The following is a 14,003-nucleotide window of genomic DNA, read 5'->3' as shown; positions in this document are numbered from 1 at the left end:
GTAACCACTTTTCTGCTCTGTTTCCATATGTGTATGTGTGTGTGTGTGTTTAATTACACATATAAGTGATACCAACACATGGGGTTTTGACTTATTATGTTTGAAGAATCTTAGAAAAATTAATTTATATATAAATTTTTATGAAGTTAGAAGAATTTATCATGTTATTAATTATCCAGTTGCAGTGTAAACCTCATTAAAAGGGAAGATTGATTTTTTTTTTCTGTCTGTGGAATAGGGAATGACTGACTGGACTCTAGGATATAGCATACATTTTCAAGTATCCACTTAAAGACTTGGATTGAGCATTATAATGTATCTGTGAAAATAATTATTATGTCTTAGGAAAGAGTTTCTACGTGAGTGGGTATAGTCATTATTTTCAATGGTTATGAGACATAAGACTGTCCTAATTATTTGGTGAAATAACTGGAGATTTAGAGTTACATTTAGTGCATATATAGTGGTATTTGGGGAATAGGTTTTTTTATATTGTAATTTGTGTTCACTCTCAATCTGAAAAATATTTAATTCTCATTTTCTGATTCATTCCACTGATGAGCTGTAGAGGGCGTTACATGAATAGTAAATATTGCTTTGTGTTTTCAGTTTTCATCTGAAGTCATTGTACAAGGTGACTAGATTCTGAGTTATTATTCACTTTCTTTGATAAGACATAAATATCAACATTATCTTCAGTGATAGTAGATTGAGATAAAAATATTTATGAAACTTAATTTAATTACCATGAATTTTTCATTAAAATAATATTTTTCATTAACTGTGTTCCATTTTTTCTGAGGGCTAAATGAAAGAAAAATGTGTTTAAAGGGATTTTGAGAACATATAAATAAAGCTTCTTAAGATGTGTTTGCCTAAATGGATTAGTTAATGAATCAGGCTTTTAATGTATGTGTACTAGTCTAACCTTTTCTAAAATGCTACCTGAGTGATCCTTGCTATTTTAGAACAACAACAAGGTGAATAAAGGTTTGGTTTTTTTTTCCCTTATTGCAGACATTTTGTGAACTTAAATTGCAAAGAGTTTAGTTCTTTTTATCTCTGAGACGTTAATATAATTTAATGAGAACTAGTAAAAACTTACAAAATGCTTTTCCTCTGGCCTAAGGGGCCAACTGTCTAATCAAAGTAAGAATGGGAAGAGGCTACTATATGAGACTGGAAGTTGTGAAGCCCACCTTACTTTCTTTTCACAATGTAAACTAAGTGACATGCCTGCTTATCTTGGGGTTTTAGTGTTACTCTCTGTAAGCTGGAGATTCTTGAGTGCAACCTTTATAAGATAGTGTTTTGCTTTCAGATTTTATGAGATTCTTAAGGACATTAAGAGATGCTTATGTTCTTGTATACACCACTGAATAATCGAATACATAGTGCTACCATTTTCTTTTTTTATGGTGTCAGTAATTGGGAAACGGAGTAAATGAATGAGTGATTCTAAAAAAGTAATTTGTGTAAAAGCTTATCTTTACAATATAGAAAGACTTTTTGCCTAGAATTTTAAAAATAATTTTTCTCATCCTTTGGTATAATACATGCCAGACTTGGAATTGCTGTTCAGTCACTAACTCATGTCCCACTCTTTGTGACCCCATGGACTGCAGCATGGCAGGCTTCCCTGTCCCTCATTATCTCCTGGAGTCTGCCCAAACTCATGTCCATTGAGTTGCTGATGCCATCTAACCATCTCATCCTCTGATGTCCTCTTCTCTTTCCTTCAGTCTTTCCCATCATTAGGGTCTTTTCCAAAGAGTCGGCTCTTCACATCAGGTGGCCAGGACTTGGGATTAAAATACTTTTAATGTAAAATAGCCTGATATGATCAGCAACAGGTGTTCTATTATTATGCAGATAAGAGTATAGTTGTAATGATTATGTGTACAGCCATTATTGTTAGTTTGCCTTCAAATCTTACTTGTGCCACTCTCTGGAATTTGTAACCTATGGTCACTTAAACAGCCTTTCTAAACTTTAGATTCCTCTTCTCTAAAGTGTGAATAACAAAAGTATCTATTAATACTTTATAGGGTTGTTTGTAGTTTAAATACAATTATCCAGTGTAAGTGTTTAGTATTATAATGCTTGGTTCATAAAGAGTATACATAAACATTTTTACTATTATATAATTCCTTTTTATAATTATTTTTAAGGCAAAAAAAGTTGCGATTTTCCTCATTTTAATGGTTAAGTGAAAATATTAAAGTATCTTCGAAGGACCTGAAACCTGAGTTTGTTCACAGGTCTTTTTTGTAGTGAATTTAAGACCATGAATAATACTAACTCTCATGGGGAAATCTCCAGACATCTTTGAGATCTATTTCAGTAACATTGACTTTAGGTTTTGTATTATACTTCCTCCTAAGGTGGTTAGAGTCAATAAATCATTTGGGGAATCTAGATTAGTATGACAGAAACTTACATCAGCTCTAAGTGACCAGGCACTAATAAATCTAAGATTTTTTTTCTGGCACAATTAATAATTCAGAAACTCTTGATGGAACAAATAAATGAAAAAAAAGGTGTTTTTTTTTTTTTTTAACATATCAGGAAACCACTCTTGATATTAAGGGGGGGAAAATGTCCAGGGCCGTGAAGGGAAAAATGTGAGTGGGGGAAATCCTTGAAAAGTTGTTAACTTGACTAAGGGAAATACCAGTATCTCTGTGGTCTTTCAGGAACAAAAAACATCTTTTGCAAAGGGCCTTGTGTTTGAGCCAAGTTATGAAGTGACCTTTGTGGCTGGCTGGCTCAACCTCAGATTTTCCTAGGGAGAGTTAGTCAGCATTGCTTCAGTGCTTGTCAATGGGCAACAGATCACTTATCAGTGGGAAGCAAGGAAATGATGGCTGAAGCAGGGAATGACTGTTATTTCTCACCAGCAGATAGGTACACATCACTTGGTGAAATGATTCAGCAGTTTAAAGTTGAGTTGTGAGACTTTGTGAGTTACCACATGGGGAACACAGGACCCAGGAGGGTCAGCTGCGTTGGAATACTTCTGGGATTGCTCTGTTCCCTTCTGCTTTGAATCACAATTGTAGGCTTTTTCTTCTTTTTCTCCTCACCCCTACTAACCCTACCCCCAAAGCTCCCTAATAACAAAGCTCCCTAATAACAGAGTATTATTCTAGCCAGCAGCAGGTAAAAAATTTTCAGTTGTAGTGGGAGTGTGAGGGGTGGGGGGGGGGGGAGAGAAGGAAGGTGCTTCATGTATTTCATTGGTATTTAAGATACTTCCATCTTTTAAAACTGACACAGTCCATCTTTTAAAACTGACACAGTTCTGTTCCACCCTCACTGGCAGAAAAGAACAGGCCTCTTGTCTGGATCTTTTCCTTTTAATGATTTCCATGAAAAAGCTTTTACCCAGTCTCTGACATGACTGTCAGAACACACATTTAAATAAATGTGAGACTGCTTTAAAGGTTATTGATATTCCCTGGTGGAAAAGAAAGGGCTTGAAAAAAAAAACCCATCTATCCATACCCAAGTTAACTCAGGCTGTTTATTATTATTTCCATTCTTGCTTTCTCCCCTTCTTCCTCCCTTCCTTCCTGTCTTTCTTTCCCCCATCTCTTTTTCTCCTCCTTGCTTTCCTCTTCTCTTTCCCCCTCTTTTTGCTCAAAGACTCAGTTTAAAGGCAGGTCATTTGTTTCACAAAATTCTTATGTCACCATGTCTTAGAAGCTGTCATTTTTATACATTGATGTCTCTGATTAATTTAATCCATATTCAAAGATGTTGAATGGTAAGGAAGAATGCTGAATTCTAAGGCTGCTGTTTAGTTTCTGTAGACTATTCCTTTTGCCTACAGGGTTCATTTCTGTTTGTATGTCTCAGATTTGTTAGCAGAAGTCAGTTATCTGTGTGATAAAAAGATGGTATATACAGCAGGAATTTATATGTAGTATTTATAATAAAAACACGCTGGGCATTAAAAAACTATATTGGGCATTAAAAAAGCAAATTGGGTATGGATTTACTAAGAATTAGTGGGAATTGAAGTTCCTATCAGATTGCTGTACTATATAAACCAGTCTTTTATAGCAAATGGGTTCTCAAGTAACAACCAGATATTTGGTAAGATTTCAATTATTTGATAGGCATGAGAATATGGAGTTGTTAACATGGTTTGTCTGTTCTGTTTTGAGAGAATGGTCTAATTACTGTTAACCACTGTGTTCATTGTTGTTCTCTTTTCCTCACATGAAGTATGATGGTTTTATTGAAGAAGCAAGAGATTCAGGTAGTAAATTTCATAAGGAAAAGCATTTATGGCTACTTATAAATAATTATCTTACAAGTCCTGATTAGTTTTTCTGTGGTGATTATTGTAGACTTCTTTTCATGGTACTCAGTCCCACAGCTTACTTCTATTCTGTATTTCAGCAGATGCTCCTTTATGTAGTAGGCAGACATGATTAGCTAGGGGTATGAAAGACATCTAGGCCATTTAGAATAACTGTCTCACATTTCTTTTTTTCTGCTTCAAATTCCCTCTGGGTCATCACCTCCCTTTGCTATTTCACAGAAAGAAGTGCATAACTTCCATAAGGCTAATAGCTACAAGCTTTTTGATCTTGGTTCTTCCTAATTTTTCTAAAACATTGTTTCTATAGAATATCTGTCTTTTTCTTACATTTTCAGTCCCATAGTTGGCCCTTTTGCCACCAACTTGGTCTTGTAAGTTATAATAGAGAAAAAGTTATTCTAGCTATGCTTCCCTCTTGAATGAAACTTTAGCTTTATAGTTCTTTTTTTAAACATGTGTATAGTTTTTTATTTAAACTAAAATTTGTTTACAGTGTTGTGTTGGTTTCTGCCATACAACAGTGCAAATCAGCAATAATTATACATACACTGCCTCCCACCCTAGCTTTCCTCCCTTCCCCTCATCCCATCCCTCCAGGTCATCACAGAGCACCAAACTGGGCTTCTTGTGCTATACTTTCCCACCAGCAACTTCTCGCCAGGTATCCATCTTACACTTTATAGTGCATATATGTTGATGCTGCTTCCTCCATTTGTCCCACTCTCTCCCTCCTCTGCTTTGTCAACACGTCCATTCTCTATATCTGTGTCTCCAGTTCCTTGCAAATAGGTTCATCGGTACCATTTTTCTAGATTCCATGTATATGTGTTTATACACTATATTTCTTTTTCTAACTTGCTTCACCCTGTAGAAGAGGCTCTAGGTCCATCCACCTCACTGGAACTGACTCTAATGTGTTCCTTTTTATGGCGGAGCGATATTCCGTCGTATGTATGTACTACATCTTCTTTATTCATCAGTCAGTGGACATCTAGATTGCGTCCATGTCTTTGCTATTGTAAACGGTGCTGCTGTGAACATTGGGGTACAAGTGTCTTTTTCAGTTATGGTTTTCTCATGGTATATGCCCAATAATAATGCTTTAGCAGTGATATTTTAATGTTTTTCAATGAAATTCAGTATTTACTGAGGACTACCTACTGTATGCTCAGCACAAAGATAACCGAGTTTTGGCCTCTGTCTTCTGAAAGTTTATGTATATTTTGGTTTGGTGAAGAGGAGTAGATCTAGTTATAATAATAAGTTGTAATGCTTTAATAGAGATACATACTTAGTGCTACAGGAGTTTATCCTGGCATTCACAGTGTGTCCTCAACTTGGCTTTTCACTTTTCACAGCACTCTAAATGTTGAATACTTAATGATTCTCCCAGTGGAGGATAAAAGAATTAATGCAGTTATACTGTGTCCTTTTTCTTTTCATCTCATTTATTCTTATCTTTTCTGTTTTGGAGTTCATGAGTTCTGGTTATAATTAATTATTTTATGTGATATGAAGTTTTATAACATATTATAATCTGCATGTAATTTGAAGCTTCTACTTTTTATAACAGTTTCATGTAGTCTTATGAATGTGAGATAAATTAGTTAGAGCCAGTTCAATTTTAAAAGAATTGGTGTTTCTAGTAATCCTTTCATAGCCAACTTCCTCAGTCACAAGTACTTTATTTTGAATCAAGACTAGTTTAATATCTAACTTCAAGTAGAGTTTTCAAGAAGGGTTCATAAAATGTGATATTTTCCCCATGGATTAAAAAAAAAAAAGTGAATATATCCCCCTGAAAGTGAAAGGCTCTCAGTCGTGTCTGACTCTTTGTGATCCCATGGACTGTAGCCTGCCAAGCCCCTCAGTCCATGGAATTCTCCAGGCCAGAATAGTGGAGTGGGTAGTTGCTCCCTTCTCCAGGAGATCTTCTCAACCCAGGGACTGAACCCGGGTCTCCCTCATTGCAGGTGGATTCTTTACCAGCTGAGCTACCAGGGAAGCCCATATATCTCTCTGATAATATGAGCAAATAGAATGTTCTCATATGCTGTTTCTCTCCCTAGTGCAGTTTACCCTATTATTAATATCTTCCATTTGTGGAGCATTTGTTACAATTGATGAATCAGTATTGATTTTTTGAGACACAGTTGTGTAGGTTTAAGGTGCATAGTGTGTGGACTTAATCCTTTTATAATATTATAGTATGATTACCACCATAGCTTTAGCTAACACCTCTATTGTGTCCCATAATTATAATTTCTTTTTTTGTTGTACTGATAGCATTTAAGCATCTAGTCTCTAAGCAGTTTTGAAGTCTATAATGCATTATTGTTGACCATAACCCCTGTGCTCTAGGACTTATTATCTACTGATTGCAAATTTGTACTCTTAAACAGTATCTCCCCATTTCTTCTACTGCCAGCCCCTGGTAACCACCATTTTATTCTCTGGTTTTAAGAATTTAGCTTTTTTAGATTCCATATATAAGTAACGTCATACAGTATTTGTCTTTTTCTAACTTACCTTGCTTAGCAGTAATGTTCTCAAAGTTCATCCATGTTGTTGTTAATAGCAGAGTTTATCCAAAGGAAAGGAAAACAAGATATCAAGAAGGTGACGGTACTCCTATGTTTCTTGCAGCATTAATTCACAGTAGCCAAGATATGAAAATAACATAAGTGTCTGTCAGTGGATGAATGGATAAAGAAGATATGATGTGTATGTATATGTGTGTGTGTATAAATAAAAAAGGGATATTATTCAGTCATGAGAAAGATGGAGATCCTACCATTTGTGATAATATCCACTCCAGTATTCTTCCCTGGAGAATCCCATGGACAGAGCAGCCTGGCAGACAACAGTGCGTAGGGTCGCTAAGAGTCAGACATGACTGAAACAACTTAACACACGCAATGGTATATTATTGTTAACTAGGTTTATAGTTTAAATTAGGGCTTATTCTTTGTTCTGTACAGTTCTGCAAGTTTGAGTCCTGCATAATGTCATGTATCCATCTCTGTAATATTGAACCAAATAGTTTAACCATGCTAAAAATTTCCTGTGCTTCACAACTATTTATTCCTTCCTCCAACCCCAAGTCTCTGCAACCACTAATCTTTTTATTGCCTCCATGGTCTAGTTTTTCACCTAGACTATCATATAATTAGAATTATATGATATGTAGCCTTTCAGACTGACTTTTTTCACTTGGCAGTGTGCTTTTAAGGTTCCTCTGGGTCTTTTTATGGTATGATAGTTCATTTCTTTTGATTTCAAATTAATATTTTGTCATATGTGTGTGCCACAGCCTCTTTATACTTTTACTTATTGAAAGACATCTTGGTTGCTTCCAAGTTTGGGCAGTTATGAATATAGCTGCTATAAACATTTGTACCTATGTAAATTTTAAACTCTTCTGGATAAATACCTAGGAGTATACTTGGTAAGTGCATATAGAAAAAGTATATTTAGCTTTGTAATAAACCACTAAACTGTCTTCCAGAGTGGCTGTGTCATTTTATATTCTCATCAGCAATAAATGAGAGATCCTATTGCTCCACATCCTCACCAGCATTTGGTATAGTTAAGGTTTCCGCCCCGCCCCCCCCCCCCCGCCCCCCCCCCCCCCCGCCTTGCTTTGGTTACAACAGGTCTGTAGTGGTATCTTGTTTTATTTAGCAGTTCTCTAAAAAGAGATGATGTTGAGCAACCTTTCATATGCTTAGTTGTTATCTGTATATTTTTTTTGATGAGGTGTCTATTCAGAACATTTGCTCATTTTTTAATTGAATTGTTTTTGTAATTGAGTCTTAAGAGTTCTTTATATATTTTGTATACCAGTTCTTTTATTAGATATGTGTTCTGCAAAAGTTTTCTCCTAATCTATGAGTTATCTTTTTACACTCTTAGCAGGGCCTTTCACAGAGATGTTTTTAATTTTAATGAATTCCAGCTTGCTAATTTTGCTGTCATGGATCATGTTTTTGGTATTGTTATCTAAAAAGTTATCACTAAGCCCAAAGTCACCTAGATTTTTCTCTATCATGTAATAGTTTTACATTTTTGCATTTTATATTTAGATCTGTGACACTTTTTTTTTTTTTGGTGAATGGTACTCAAGTTTATGTTTATATTAATTCTTTTGCATGTGAATATCCAGTAGTTCTAGCACCATTTGTTGAAATGACTATTTCTTTTCTATTGAATTGCCTTTGTTTTATTGTCAAAGATCATTTGATTGTATTTATCTGGACCTGTTTCTAGAATTTGCATTCTATCCTGTTGATCTGTCTGTTCTTTTGCTCCTCAGTTCAGTTCGGTTCAGTCGCTCAATCATGTCCGACTCTTTGAAATCCCATGAATTGCAGCACGCCAGGCCTCCCTGTCCATCACCAACTCCCAGAGTTCACTCAAACTCACCTCCATCTAGTCTGTGATGCCATCCAGCCATCTCATCCTCTGTCGTCCCCTTCTCCTCCTGCCCCCAACCCCTCCCAGCATCAGAGTCTTTTCCAGTGAGTCAACTCTTCACATGAGGTGGCCAAAGTACTGGAGTTTCAGCTTTAGCATCATTCCTTCCAAAGAACACCCAGGACTGATCTCCTTTAGAATGGACTGGTTGGATATCCTTGCAGTCCAAGGGACTCTCAAGAGTCTTCTCCAACACCACAGTTCAAAAGCATCAATTCTTTGGCGTTCAGCCTTCTTCACAGTCCAACTCTCACATCCATACATGACCACAGGAAAAACCACAGCCTTGACTAGATGGACCTTTGTTGGCAAAGTAATGTCTCTGCTTTTGAATATGCTGTCTAGATTGGTCATAACTTTCCTTCCAAGGAGTAAGCGTCTTTTAATTTCATGGCTGCAGTCACCATCTGCAGTGATTTTGGAGCCCCCAAAAATAAAGTCAGCCACTGTTTCCACTGTTTCCCCATCTATTTCCCATGAAGTGATGGGACCAGATGCCATGATCCTGTAATTATTACAATGTCTTTATCCTAAGTCTTAAATTTGGATACTATGAATCCTCTTACACCTTTCTTTGTCTTCAGTATTATAATGACTACTTTGTATCTTTTGCCTTTCCATAAATTTTAGAACCAGTTTTGCAATATCCACAAAATAACTTGCTGAGATTTTTTTATTGGTGTTATATTGAATCTGTAGAACAAGTTGTGAAGATTTCTTAACATCATTGAATCTTCCTATCAGTGAACGTGGACTATATCTTCATTTATTTCAATCTTCTTTGCAGGCAGATTCTTTACCAACTGAGCTATCAGGGAAGCTATCATCTTGCATCATAGTCTTGTCCTTTCCTTTTATAGGTATTATACAGTGAGATTTATACCTAAGTATTTCCTTTGGGTGCTAATGTAGGTAGCATTGTGTTTTAAATTTCTAATCCCAATTGTTCACGTCAAGAATTTAATGAAGCAGTTAACTTTTGTATATTCATCTCTATCATGCAACTTTTTTGTAATCACTTACTAGTTTTAGGAGGTTCTTTGTTGTTGGTTGTTGATTTTTTGGAAGTTTTTACATAGACAATCATGTCGCCTTCAAACAAAGACAGTTTTATTTCTTCATTCTTAATTTTTATTCACTTTATTTCCTTTTCTTGCCATATTGCATTAGGCAGGTCTTCCAATATAATGTTGAATAAGAGGGAACATGCTTGCTTGATTCTTGATCTTAGGAGGGAAGCATGTAGTTTCTCAACATTAAGTATAATGTACTATAGAAGTTTTTAATAGGTGTTCTTCTTTAAGTCTAGGAAGTAAGTTTTTAAGTAATACCTTCTTTATCCTTGATACTTTCCCTTGTTCTGTGGTCAGCTTAATCTAACATATATAGTTACTTCATTTTTCTTTGAATTAGTGATAGTGTGGTCTTTCTCCATTTCTTTACTTTTTCAACTTGTGACTTTATGTTTAAAGTGGATTTCTTATAGGTAACATATAGTTGGGTCTTGTTTTTTCATCCAGTCTTTTGGTCTTTGTATTTTAGTTGGTATATTAACGTTCACATTTAAAATAATTATTGACACAGATGGCTTAATATCTACCATGTTCATAATTCTTCAATTTATTGCATTTGTTCTTTGTCTCTTTCTTAAAAAGCCTCTCTAATTTTTTTTCTGGTTGCTCTAGCATTTGCAATACACATTAATAATAAATCAAATCCACTTTCAAATAGAACTTCACAGGTTAGGCAAATATCTTAAAAGAGAGTATTCCAGGTCCTCCTTCTATCCCATATATTATCATTGCTTTTGTATATTTCCCTTAACCATAAATTGTGATAATGTATACACTTAGCTATTTTTAAAATTAAAAAAAATATTTTAAAAAATTGAGGTTAAATTCAGATTACATAGAATTAACCGTTTTAAAGTGAATGATTTAGTGGTATTTAGTACATTTACAGGGTTGTGCATTCACCATCTCTATTTACTTCCAAAACATTTCCATTATACCAAAAAGAATCCGTACTCATTTTTTCCACGTTTCACTCTTTTTCTAGCAGATATGTTGTGTCATATACTAGGAACTAAGGAAAACAGGATTTTAATGTGAGTGTTTATATGTATCATAGGAGTTGCTGCTGCTGCTAAGTCGCTTCAGTTGTGTCCGACTCTGTGCGACCCCGTAGACAGCAGCCCACCAGGCTCCCCATCCCTGGGATTCTCCAGGCAGGAACACTGGAGTGGGTTGCCATTTCCTTCTCCAATGCATGAAAGTGAAAAGTGAAAGTGAAGTTGCTCAGTCGTGTCTGACTCTTAGCGACCCCTTGGACTGTAGCCCACCAGGCTCCTCCGTCCATGGGATTTTCCAGTCAGGAGTACTGGAGTGGGGTGCCATTGCCTTCTCTGATCATAGGAATTAGGCTGTATTTAATGTTTGCTTTAACTGTAGTTGTCAGAGGCTCAAATTTTTTGTTTTGCTTTTGTTTGACCTTTCATCTTTGGGTTTCCCTAGTTGCTCCTTTTAAAATAGAGTCTTTTTCTTGTAACTCTCTCAGCTGTAATTCACTGTAATTACACTGGAACCCTGTTGATATGGTGGTAAAGTATTGGGGAATGGAAGTAATCTATAGTCTTAAGATTATATCTCCATTTTTTGTTTTGTTTTAGATTGGGCAAAATCTCAGAGCTGTGACCTTCAAAGTTTCTTAACTTTTCTTTTTTAATAGTCTTCTGTGATAAAGAAGGCTAGTGGGTCATGTTTCATAATGATTGCTCTTCCTTTTCCCTTGTTGTAAGTATAAGGGAAATTTTCTTGGTTGTTCTCGATGAGAACCTTGTTAAGCTTCTGGAGGTGAAATTCATGGATGTGTAAGGATCCTTCTATCACTGGGTCCTCAGGAGTTTCAATTTTCAGGCTATCTCAGACCCAGCCTCTAGGAATTCAGTGTATCATGTAAGTTTTCCTACCAGTTACTGGGTTGGCTTTAGGCACTTCTGTTTCTAATAAGCTGTGATTCTCTGTGTCTGCTTCTTTAATTTTTAGATAACAGTCTGCCTTTTGACCTCAGTTCTCTAATGGATTTAGAAGAGTTGGTTTGCTTTCTTTTTTTCAGTTTTTTTCTTCTTTTGAGAACAGGAATGACAACTTCAAGCTCTTTGCTCTTTGGAGCTGCAGTTGGAAGTCTGTTGCATTTTAACTTTTTATATTATCTTTGGAACAAGTCCTTCCTTCACTTTCTTTCTTAACCCCTCCCGTCTATATTTTGACATCTTTTGTTATTGAGAAGAAGCACAAAATCTACTTGACTTTTCTTTTTTTTCTCTTTTATGATGCAGTGTGCGTCTTTTGACTTGATGATGATGAGATCTTTAGACTTAAGCTTTTGAAATCTTAGGCTGTATCTTGATATTGATTATTTTGGAGGAATTGGTAGTTTTCTTTGATACAGAAATTTGAAAATATTTTATCCTTCAACATTTTTTAATTCTACTTGTTTTTTCTCTTAGTCTGAAAGCATTTCATTGTTACTTCTTCATATGTATCATCATTTCACTAATTGTTTCATATCTTTGTCACTTATCTTATTGTGTGTATATGTATTTTTTCTTTAATTGATGTCAGCTCTCTGCTTTTTTGTGCCTAACTTGTACTGCTTCTGGCTTCTAATATGCTTTCAATTATGTAATGGTATAATATTTTATTCAGTTTCTTCTACTAACTTTCATCACTCTTAAAAAAAAGGCACTCTTTTGACATTTTCCTTTTTTACCATGTTGTTTCTTTTCTTTGATCACTTGTTTTATAGTACTTATGTTTTCTTAATTTCTGTTTGACTTTTGCTACATCAAATTATTTTTTGAAAATTTTTTCTTTTAACAATATTATTTTTATTTTAAAAATTATATTATTAGCCCATCCTTTGATTTTATGTCTTTCCTTATTTTTTTCTCCGTGCATGTCTTTTCCACTTACTATCTTTGAGTTGAAGTGTTTATTTCTAGAACTGTAATTTTCCAAAAAATATTGTGAATAGGGTCTCTCTGACTTATTTCTTTCTTTAACTATATACTATTGAAATCATCCTTTTGAACTTGAGCTACAGAATTCAAAACTGTTTTCAATACTACTCTTGTGGTTTGGGGTTCTTATTAAGTAAAATAAAGGTTACTGAACACATGCACTCTTGATTGCTTAAAACAATCAATATGATAACTGAGATGAGTACTAACTGACTATTGGGCAGGATATGCTGGACAAAGGGATAATTCATCCTGGGCAGAAAGCAGAATAGTGAGAGATTTAATAATACTACTCAGAATGGCATGCAGTTTAAAACTTACGGATTGTTTATTTCTGGAATTTTACACTTAGTATTTTTAGACCTTGTTTCAGTACAGGTAATGAAACCATTGTTCACCTAGGAAGGCTTTCTAAGTGAACAGTGCAAAGAAATAAGGAAAACAATAGAACGGGAAAGGTTGGAGATCTCTTCAAGAAAATTACAGATGCCAGGGGAATATATCATGCAAAGATGGGCACAATAAAGGACAGAAATGGTATGGACCTAACAGAAGCAGAAGATACTAAGAAGAGGTGGTTAGAATACACAGAAGAGCTATACAAAAAAAGATCTTAATGACCCTGAGAATGACGATGGTGTGATCACTCACCTAGAGCCAGCATCCTGGAGTGTGAAGTCAAGTGGGCCTTAGCAAGCTTCGCTATGAACAAAGCTAGTAGAGGTGATGGAATTCCAGCTGAACTATTTCAAATCCTAAAAGATGATGCTGTTAAAGTGCTGCATTCATTTGCCGGCAAATTTGGAAAATTCATTAGGCCACAGAACTGGAAAAGATCAGTTTTCATTCCAATCCCAAAAGAAGGGCAGTGCCAAAAAATGTTCAAACTACTACACAATTGCACTTATTTCATATGTTAGCAAGATCATGCTCAAAATCCTCCAAGCTAGGCTTCAACAGTACGTGCACCGTGAACTTCCAGGTGTACAAGCTGGATTTAGAAAAGGCAGAGGAAACAGAGATCAAATTGCCAACATCCACTGGATCATAGAAAAAGCAAAAGAATTCAAGAAAAGCATCTACTTGTGCTTCATTGACTATGTTAAAGCCTTTGACTGTGTGGATCACAACAAACTGTGCAAAATTTTTCAAGAGATGGGAATACCAGACTGC

The 14,003-nt window shown here is 35.4% G+C and overlaps 1 protein-coding gene across 4 annotated transcripts in view; it reads left to right on the top strand.

The window, feature by feature from the left end:
* The window catches only part of EXOC6B (exocyst complex component 6B), a 711,360-nt gene that overhangs the window by 260,298 nt on the left and 437,059 nt on the right, over positions 1-14,003 (top strand). The window lies entirely within an intron of this gene.

Source organism: Capricornis sumatraensis, chromosome 1 (assembly GCF_032405125.1).
Source record: "Capricornis sumatraensis isolate serow.1 chromosome 1, serow.2, whole genome shotgun sequence".
NCBI classification, from domain to species: Eukaryota; Metazoa; Chordata; class Mammalia; order Artiodactyla; family Bovidae; genus Capricornis; species Capricornis sumatraensis.
The sequence above is the reverse complement of the archived record's forward strand: the minus strand, read 5'-3'. Positions and strand labels throughout refer to the sequence as shown.